Raw genomic sequence first — 8,628 nt, 5'->3', positions numbered from 1 at the left:
ATTTCTACCACACCTATACCTAGCCCAGCCAATTTTAAGAGTGACCCAGAATTGATTCACATTCAATCTGTATTTTGGACTACGAAGATGTCCCAGAACAGCGTGAATTCAGGACACTCACCAAGGTGAACTGAGAACAGGCTTTGAACCCCAAGATAGGCCTGGAACTATCGGTACCACACCAGCAGGGGAGGATCTAGAGCTCTGGCCAGTCTGGGCTAATGGCTGGGCTGGTTGATCCCAGCAGAGCATTGGGTAGTAGGGAACTGGAAGACTCACCAGGTTGTGGTGCTCACGAGAACTGGGACTGGGTAATGAGGAAGGTTCTGGAGTCTTGATCATTGAACGGGGCAGCCTAGCATTCAGGCTGTATACTCCAATATTGGCATGTCACTTTGGGAAAGGTAAGGGCTGCTGGGGTTCCTGGGAAATGACTGTGTTTGGCCTATCAGTGAGATGTAAGATGCCCGGGAACTTAATCATTACCTGTGCAGTGCTGGTCATCAGGCTGCTTGACTCCAGTTTGAGCAGGAACCGTGTGATGGCAGAGAAGATCTGAATCATAGGGTCATATTATGTGCAGGCTTTTGGACCCTCACTAGGCCTGGCACTGTTGTAATAGGTGGGGGTGGGCTTGGGACCTTATTCCCCTTCTGAGCAAGTTCAGGAGCACAGGGGTCAGGGTGACAAAGGAGTCTTGTTTGGTCTGGAAGCTGCTGGGGTAGGAATTGTGCCTGAGTCTTTGGGGCAGGAGGGCAGGTCTTGACCATCATTTCCAAGAGGGGCCTGGGACAATGGGGGGTTTCTAGCAGTTCAAGAATCTAGCCACTCACCAGGCTGGGCTAGTGTGGAGGCTATGCTTCCCACACCTATAGGATTTTGAGGTCTCAGGAGGCTGGGATGATGCTCACTCTTATTGAACCCAGATGAACCAGGGATGGAGCAAATGAATCAGGCAGGTAGGGTTCATGGGAAGTCACCCAGCAGGGCAGCTGTGTGAACTGTGTAACACCAACTAGACCAGTCAGTATAAAGTTGATTTGGAAGCTAGTCTTGATTGACAGGCAGCCCAGTCTGGTACAAATGCATCTTGACCCTACCTGGGTATGGGGGTGTGACAATATTGATGGCCAATGCTCTAGTGAAGACATACTTCTGAGCTTGGGAATATGGCGTCTGTATGGATGCATAAAGGCATGGCCTTTTCCCATGGTTCAGGCTTCTCCATACATTCCGTGCTGGGTTAATGGGTTCTGAAAGTGCATAGGTCCCAAACATTCATTAAACTGAAATTGTGTGGGTCACACCAGCAAGATAGGATCTCTAGCTCTTGCTGAAGTGGTATACAATCTCATTGACCCTAGCTAGGCCTCGAGTATGAGGATGGCATGGGTGGCTGGAATACTGACTGTATTGGTGCTAGAGACAAGAGTCTGGGAGATTCAATAGGCTGCTCTGATTGGCGATCTGATTCACTGTGCTTTGTTCGTCTTGTGGCTCACTCCCCTTCTGAGCAGTTGCAGGAAGATAGGGGTCTGTGACAAAGGAGTCTTGGCTGGCTGGAAGCCGCTGGAATAGCAACTGTAAGGATGATGTAGAAGGCAGAGTCTTCATCCCTTAACAAGAAGGACCCAGGGATGTGGAGATGTCTTACAAGAGTACCTCAAGCTAGGCCTGAAGGCATTAGAACGACACCTGCAGGATTTTTTTCATCTTTATTAACTTGAGTATTTCTTATTTACATTTTGAGTGTTATTCCCTTTCCCGGTTTCCAGGCCAACATCTCCCTAACCCCTCTCCCTCCCTTCTCTTTGGGTGTTCCCCTCCCCATCCTCCCCCCATTACTGCCCTCCCCCCAACAATCACGTTCACTGGGGGTTCAAGGACCAAGGGCTTCCCCTTCCACTGGTGCTCTTACTAGGATATTCATTGCTACCTATGAGGTCAGAGTCCAGGGTCAGTCCATGTATAGTCTTTAGGTAGTGGCTTAGTCCCTGGAAGCTCTGGTTGCTTGGCATTGTTGTTCATATGGGATCTCGAGCCCCTTCAAGCTCTTTCAGTCCTGTCTCTGATTCCTTCAATGGGATTCTCGTTCTCAGTTCAGTGGTTTGCTGCTGGCATTCGCCTATGTATTTGCTGTATTCTGGCTGTGTCTCTCAGGAGAGATCTACATCCGGTTCCTGTCGGCCTGCACTTCTTTGCTTCATCCATCTTATCTAATTGGGTGGCTGCATATGTATGGGCCACATGTGGGGCAGGCTCTAAATGAGTGTTCCTTCACCCTCTGTTCTAAAATTGGCCTCCCTATTCCCTGCCAAGGGTATTCTTGTTCCCCTTCTAAAGAAGGAGTAAAGCATCTGCATTTTGATCATCCTTCTGTGCATTTAAGGTAGTTCCTGCATTTGGGCTAATATCCACTTATCAATGAGTGGATACCATGTGTGTTTTTCTGTGATTGGGTTACCTCACTCAGGATGATATTTTCCAGTTCCATCCATCTGCCTATGAATTTCATAAAGTCATTGCTTTTGATAGCTGAGTAATATTCCATTGTGTAGATGTACCACATTTTCTTTATCCATTCCTCTGTTGAAGGGCATCTGGGTTCTTTCCAGCTTCTGGCTATTATAAATAAGGCTGCTATGAACATAGTGGAGCACATGTCTTTGTTATATGTTTTTGGGCATCTTTTGGATATATGCCCAAGAGAGGTATAGCTGGGTCCTCAGGTAGTTCAATGTCCATATTTCTGAGAACCCTCCAGACTGATTTCCAGAATGGTTGTACCAGTCTGCAATCCCACCAACAATGGAGGAGTGTTCTTCTTTCTCTACATCCTTGCCAGCATTTGCTGTCACCTGAGTTTTTGATCTTAGCCATTCTCACTGGTGTGAGGTGAAATCTCAGGGTTGTTTTGATTTGCATTTCCCTTATGACTAAAGATGTTGAACATTTCTTTAGGTGTTTCTCAGCCATTCGGCATTCCTCAGCTGTGAGTTCTTTGTTTAGCTCTGAACCCCATTTTTAATAGGGTTATTTGTCTCCCTGCAGTCTAACTTCTTGAGTTCTTTGTATATCTTGGATATAAGCCCTCTATCAGTTGTAGGATTGGTAAAGATCTTTTCCCAGTCTGTTGGTTGTCATTTTTTCCTAACAACAGTGTCCTTTGCCTTACAGAAGCTTTGCAGTTTTATGAGATCCCATTTGTTGATTCTTGATCTTAGAGCATAAGCCATTAGTATTTTTTTTTCCTTTTCTTTTTTTCAGAGCTGGGGACCGAACTCAGGGCCTTGCGCTTGCTAGGCAAGCGCTCTGCCACTGAGCTAAATCCCCAACCCAGCCATTAGTATTTTGTTCATGAAATTTTCTCCAGTGCCCGTGTGTTTGAGATGCTTCCCCACTTTTTCATCTATTAGTTTGAGTGTATCTGGTTTGATGTGGAGGTCCTTGAGCCACTTGGACTAAAGCTTTGTACAGGGTGATAAGCATGGATCGATCCACATTCTTCTACATGCTGACCTCCACTTGAACCAGCACCATTTGTTGAAAATGCTATCTTTTTTCCATTGGATGGTTTTGGCTCCTTTGTCAAAAATCAAGTGACCATAGGTGTGAAGGTTCATTTCTGGGTCTTCAATTCTATTCCACTGGTCTATCTTTCTGTCTCTGTACCAATACCATACAGTTTTTATCACTATTGCTCTGTAATACTGTTTGAGTTCAGGGATAGAGATTCCCCCTGAAGTCCTTTTATTGTTGAGGATAGTTTTATCTATCCTGGGTTTCTTGTTATTCCAGATGAATTTGCAAATTGTTCTGTCTAACTCTTTGAAGAATTGGATTGGTATTTTGATGGGGATTGCATTGAATCTGTAGATCACTTTTGGTAAAATGGCCATTTTTACTATATTAATCCTCCCAATCCATGAGCATGGGAGGTCTTTCCATCTTCTGAGATCTTCAATTTCTTTCTTCAGTGTCTTGAAGTTCTTATCATACAGATCTTTTACTTGCTTGGTTAAAGTCACACTGAGGTATTTTATATTATTTGGGACTATTATGAAGGGTGTCATTTCCCTAATTTCTTTCTCGGCTTGTTTCTCTTTTGTGTAGAGGAAGGCTACTAATTTATTTGAGTTAATTTTATACCCAGCCACTTTGCTGAAGGTGTTTATCAGCTTTAGTAGTTCTCTGGTGGAACTTTTGGGATCACTTAAATATACTATCATCCTGCAGGATTTTTTAAGACCTTACCAGGCTGGAATGGTGCACATTGTGGATGAATGGAGCCCAGTTAGGCCAGTGACTAACCCAGTGTAAAATAAAGTTTGGCATCATGACCCCAGCTCGGCTGGGGAGTATGGTAATGGTATTGACAGGTATTACAATGCTCAGCTGGTGGTCAACCTACACGATCTAAGTAAGCTAGGTTTGGGACTGTGGGGATAGCCACACCCTACTATCAGGCCCGGTTGATAGTACCTTGAGCTCTCACCAGGGTGGGACCATGAACTTGGTGAATATGTGAGTCTTTGGGTGGTTTGAGGCTAGTGTCAGGGCTGCTTGATGTAATTGATCAATGGGAGATAGAAATGGTATCAGGGGCAGGGTTGTGAACCACTCATCAGACTGTGCCTGTCAGCGATCTTACCTGAACTAGGCCAGAGAGTGTAAGGAACGAATGAAACCTGGTACCTGGCAGTGTTGCGAGGTATTGGATGGGACCTTGCAGACATTGAAGGCAGATTAGGCAGATGTTCCATCAAAGTCACAATGCTGGACTTAGGAGTATGGGGACAGCATGGAAGGGCCAAATTTCTATATGCATAAAGGCACGGTCTTCTAATCACATAGGTCCAGAACACACAACAGGTCCAGAAAGAATGCAGATCATGCATATCACACTTGATTTGAAAACAGTCAATAATTGTTGAAGTGAATGTCTCGATCATTGGCTAGGTAATGGTTGTAAAAAAGTTTCTTTACCCCCAACTAGCTTGGTTATCAGGGTTTGGGGCATAATCAGGTTTTGTTCACTCACTAGGGTATGCTGCTGAGCAAGTAGCTTGACTTCATTTGCAACAAATTTATTGCACGGATGGGCAAAACTCAGTCTAACTCCCATGCTCAGCCTGTGTGTAGGCTTTGTTTTTTTTCATCCCGTCCAGGCTGTATGGTAATCATAGGGAAAGGTATGGTTTGGGGCCACTCACAAGCTTGGGCTGGTACATGTTTAGCCTTTGATTGTGGCCTCCTTCCATCCTGAGCTGGTGAAGGAAGACAGGGGTTTGGGTCACAAGGCAATCTTTGAACTGTGGGGATATACTAACAGTACAAGAGGTAAGGGTCATTTACCAGGCTGGGTTGGACATATGGCTATGTTTCTAAAGCTAAAAACACTACTATAACACCTATATGTTTTTTTGACTATGTGAAATGAAGCACGTACTGATTGATCCAACTAGGACTGGGAGGATTGCTTTGCTAAGGCAGGCAAGATTTTTGAGAAGTCACCAAAGTGAGCTGCTATGTGAACTTCATGATACCAGGTCTACCAGCATAATGATGGTTAGAGACTTGAGGGTCTTGACCACTCACCACTTGGGTTTGATTCCCATAACCCCAACTGGGCTTGGAATCATGGAAATTGTAGAGATGTGTAGAGTTCAGTGTCAATCACAAGGCCGGGATGCTGGACAAGCTGCTTGACCTCAGCTGGTAAAGTACGGCTAGCACAGGAGAGCAGGGTCTATGCCACTCACTAAACTGGCTTGAGGTAGGCAGCTTGGCACAAGCCAGACCTGGAAGTAGTCGGAAAGTAGCAGGATATGATTTTAAGCGCTCACCAGGCTGTGGTGAAGCATAGTTTGATTCAACCCGGCCAGAGAAGGTAACTGGTTCAGGTAGTTACCTTCTGAAGATTCTTGAGATTGCACCAGTTAGGGGCAATACCCAGCTTGCTTGACAACAGCTGGATCTGAGAGGGTGGCTAGTATCAGTGTGGAGGGGTATCACGAGACTCTATTATTGGAAAACTGTGTCACTAAGGGCTAGTACTAGGATGGTGAAGATGGTGTATGAGGGTGGGGTTTTGTTCCATCACCAGAGGAGGCTGGTGGTCAGGCTTCCTCACCCATTCTGTGCCTGTGACTACATGGATATCCTTGAAGTACATGGGTCGCGAACATTCACTAGGTTGGGCCAGAGTGTAGGCTGTGTACTTAAAGCTGGACCAGGGAATATTAGCACTACACCAGGTGGATAGGTTCTTGAGCTCTCAACAGGCTGGGATGACGTGCAATTTGATTGACCCAGCCGAGAGTAGCAAATTTGAACCTTGCTATAGCAGGGAATGCTCTTGAGAACCGAGAAGGCAACAGTTAAGCTTGTAAGTATAAGGTGGTATGGGGGACAAAGGTCTACTTGACCCATACCAGCTGGTCAGTGGGTAATAAGATGGCACCAGGCACCAGCAGTCTAGAATACTCACCCAGCTACGCTTGCTGGCCAGCAATGTGCTTCATCTAAACTAGGCCTGGTTATCTGAGGAAGGCCCTGGAATAGGAGTCTTGATCACAGAACATGGAAGCCTGGTACTCAGGCTGGGGGACCTTGTGAAAAGTGAAGGTAATTGGTGTCTTGGACAATCAATATACTTGGCTGATGGGCGAGCAGCTTGATTACTTCTATGCCAGGACACATGGATTCTCAAGTCTCAGTCAACAGCTAAATAGCACTGGTGGCCAGGCTGCTTAACCCCAAATTTTTCTGGCATATTAGGATGCTGGAAGAGAGTTGGCCTCTTGACCCCTACTGTGCTTAGGAATGATGGGGTTAGGGTCACTCACCTAGTTGGGCATATACACCCAGTCTGTTCTTGTCAGAGTATGCTTAGGAGGACAGGCACCTAGGTCCCAAAGGAGGTATGGCTCATCCAGGTGCTGGTGCAGTGGGAATATGCCTGGGACTTGGAGGACACTATAGGAGGGCAGGGTTTTGGTCCCTCACCAAGAAGGTCCTAGCAGTGAAAGGGTCTGGGTCACTCACTAGGTTGGTGGAATAGCAGAATTTTGACCTTAAACTAGCCCTAAATATCACACCTGAAGGATGTGATCTGGGATGGGGCATGTTAATGTTAAATCCATCTAGGTCAGTCACTAGGAGAATGGCTCAGAAAGGAGAGGTTCTTAGGGATTTACCAAAACCACTGTGTAAAATGCGTGATGCTTGGCAGTATGAGGAGAGTTTCGGATCACAGAGTCTTACTCAACCAACAGTTTTGTCTGGGTACAGATATAACTTGAACACAGCTGGATGTGGGAGTATGGTAATGATAGAGATGGGCAAGGTTTGGGGCAAATGAACTTGGGGTTGTAGTCAAGCTGGGCTCTTCAAGTTAGGCTTGGAAGTTTGAGTGTGGAGTGTGAAAGCAGGATATTAATTTCTTAAAAGCCATCAGCTGGGCTTGGGAATGTGAAGCTAGTACAGGGGGGCAGGGGTTTGAATCATTTATGAGGTTGGCATGAATGCAGACTGCAAGAGACAAGGATTTTGAACTGTCACGTGACAGGCCTTAGTAATGATCAAGAAACCTGTATAGGAGCTGAGCTGTGGTCAAGTTGAGAGATCATAACTGACTCTTTTCCAGTGTCCTAATAATACCAGAAAAATTAAGGCTTAATCAGCCTGGTCTTAACCATCATTATTTAGCTGTGATCAAGACTCCAAACAAAGCAGTGACTCTAACACCAGAGGTTCTTAGAATCCCGTCCACTGAGTGTGTGAGATTTATCAGGAAAGGGAATCTTTTTTATTTTTTTTAACTTTTTTTTTTATTAACTTGAGTATTTCTTATATACATTTCAAGTGTTATTCCCTTTCCCGGTTTCCGGGCAAACATCCCCCTCCCCCCTCCCCTTCTTTATGGGTGTTCCCCTCCCCACCCTCCCCCCATTGCCGCCCTCCCCCCAAAAGTCTAGTTCACTGGGGGTTCAGTCTTAACAGGACCCAGGGCTTCCCCTTCCACTGGTGCTCTTACTAGGATATTCATTGCTACCTATGAGGTCAGAGTCCAGGGTCAGTCCATGTATAGTCTTTAGGTAGTGCCTTAGTCCCTGGAAGCTCTGGTTGCTTGGCATTGTTGTACATATGGGGTCTCGAGCCCCTTCAAGCTCTTCCAGTTCTTTCTCTGATTCCTTCAACGGGGGTCCTATTCTCAGTTCAGTGGTTTGCTGCTGGCATTCGCCTCTGTATTTGCTGTATTCTGGCTGTGTCTCTCAGGAGCAATCTACATCCGGCTCCTGTCGGTCTGCACTTCTTTGCTTCATCCATCTTGTCTAATTGGGTGGCTGTGTATGTATGGGCCACATGTGGGGCAGGCTCTGAATGGGTGTTCCTTCAGTCTCTGTTTTAATCTTTGCCTCTCCCTTCCCTGCCAAGGGTATTCTTGTTCCCCTTTTAAAGAAGGAGGGAAGCATTCGCATTTTGATCATCCTTCTTGAGTTCCATGTGTTCTGTGCATCTAGGGCAATTCAAGCATTTTGGCTAATAGCCACTTATCAATGAGTGCATACCATGTGTTTTTTCTGTGATTGGGTTTACCTCACCAGGATGATATTTTCCAGTTCT

This window comes from Rattus rattus, chromosome X (assembly GCF_011064425.1).
Source record: "Rattus rattus isolate New Zealand chromosome X, Rrattus_CSIRO_v1, whole genome shotgun sequence".
Lineage (NCBI taxonomy): Eukaryota > Metazoa > Chordata > Mammalia > Rodentia > Muridae > Rattus > Rattus rattus.
This window is presented reverse-complemented; position numbering follows the sequence as displayed.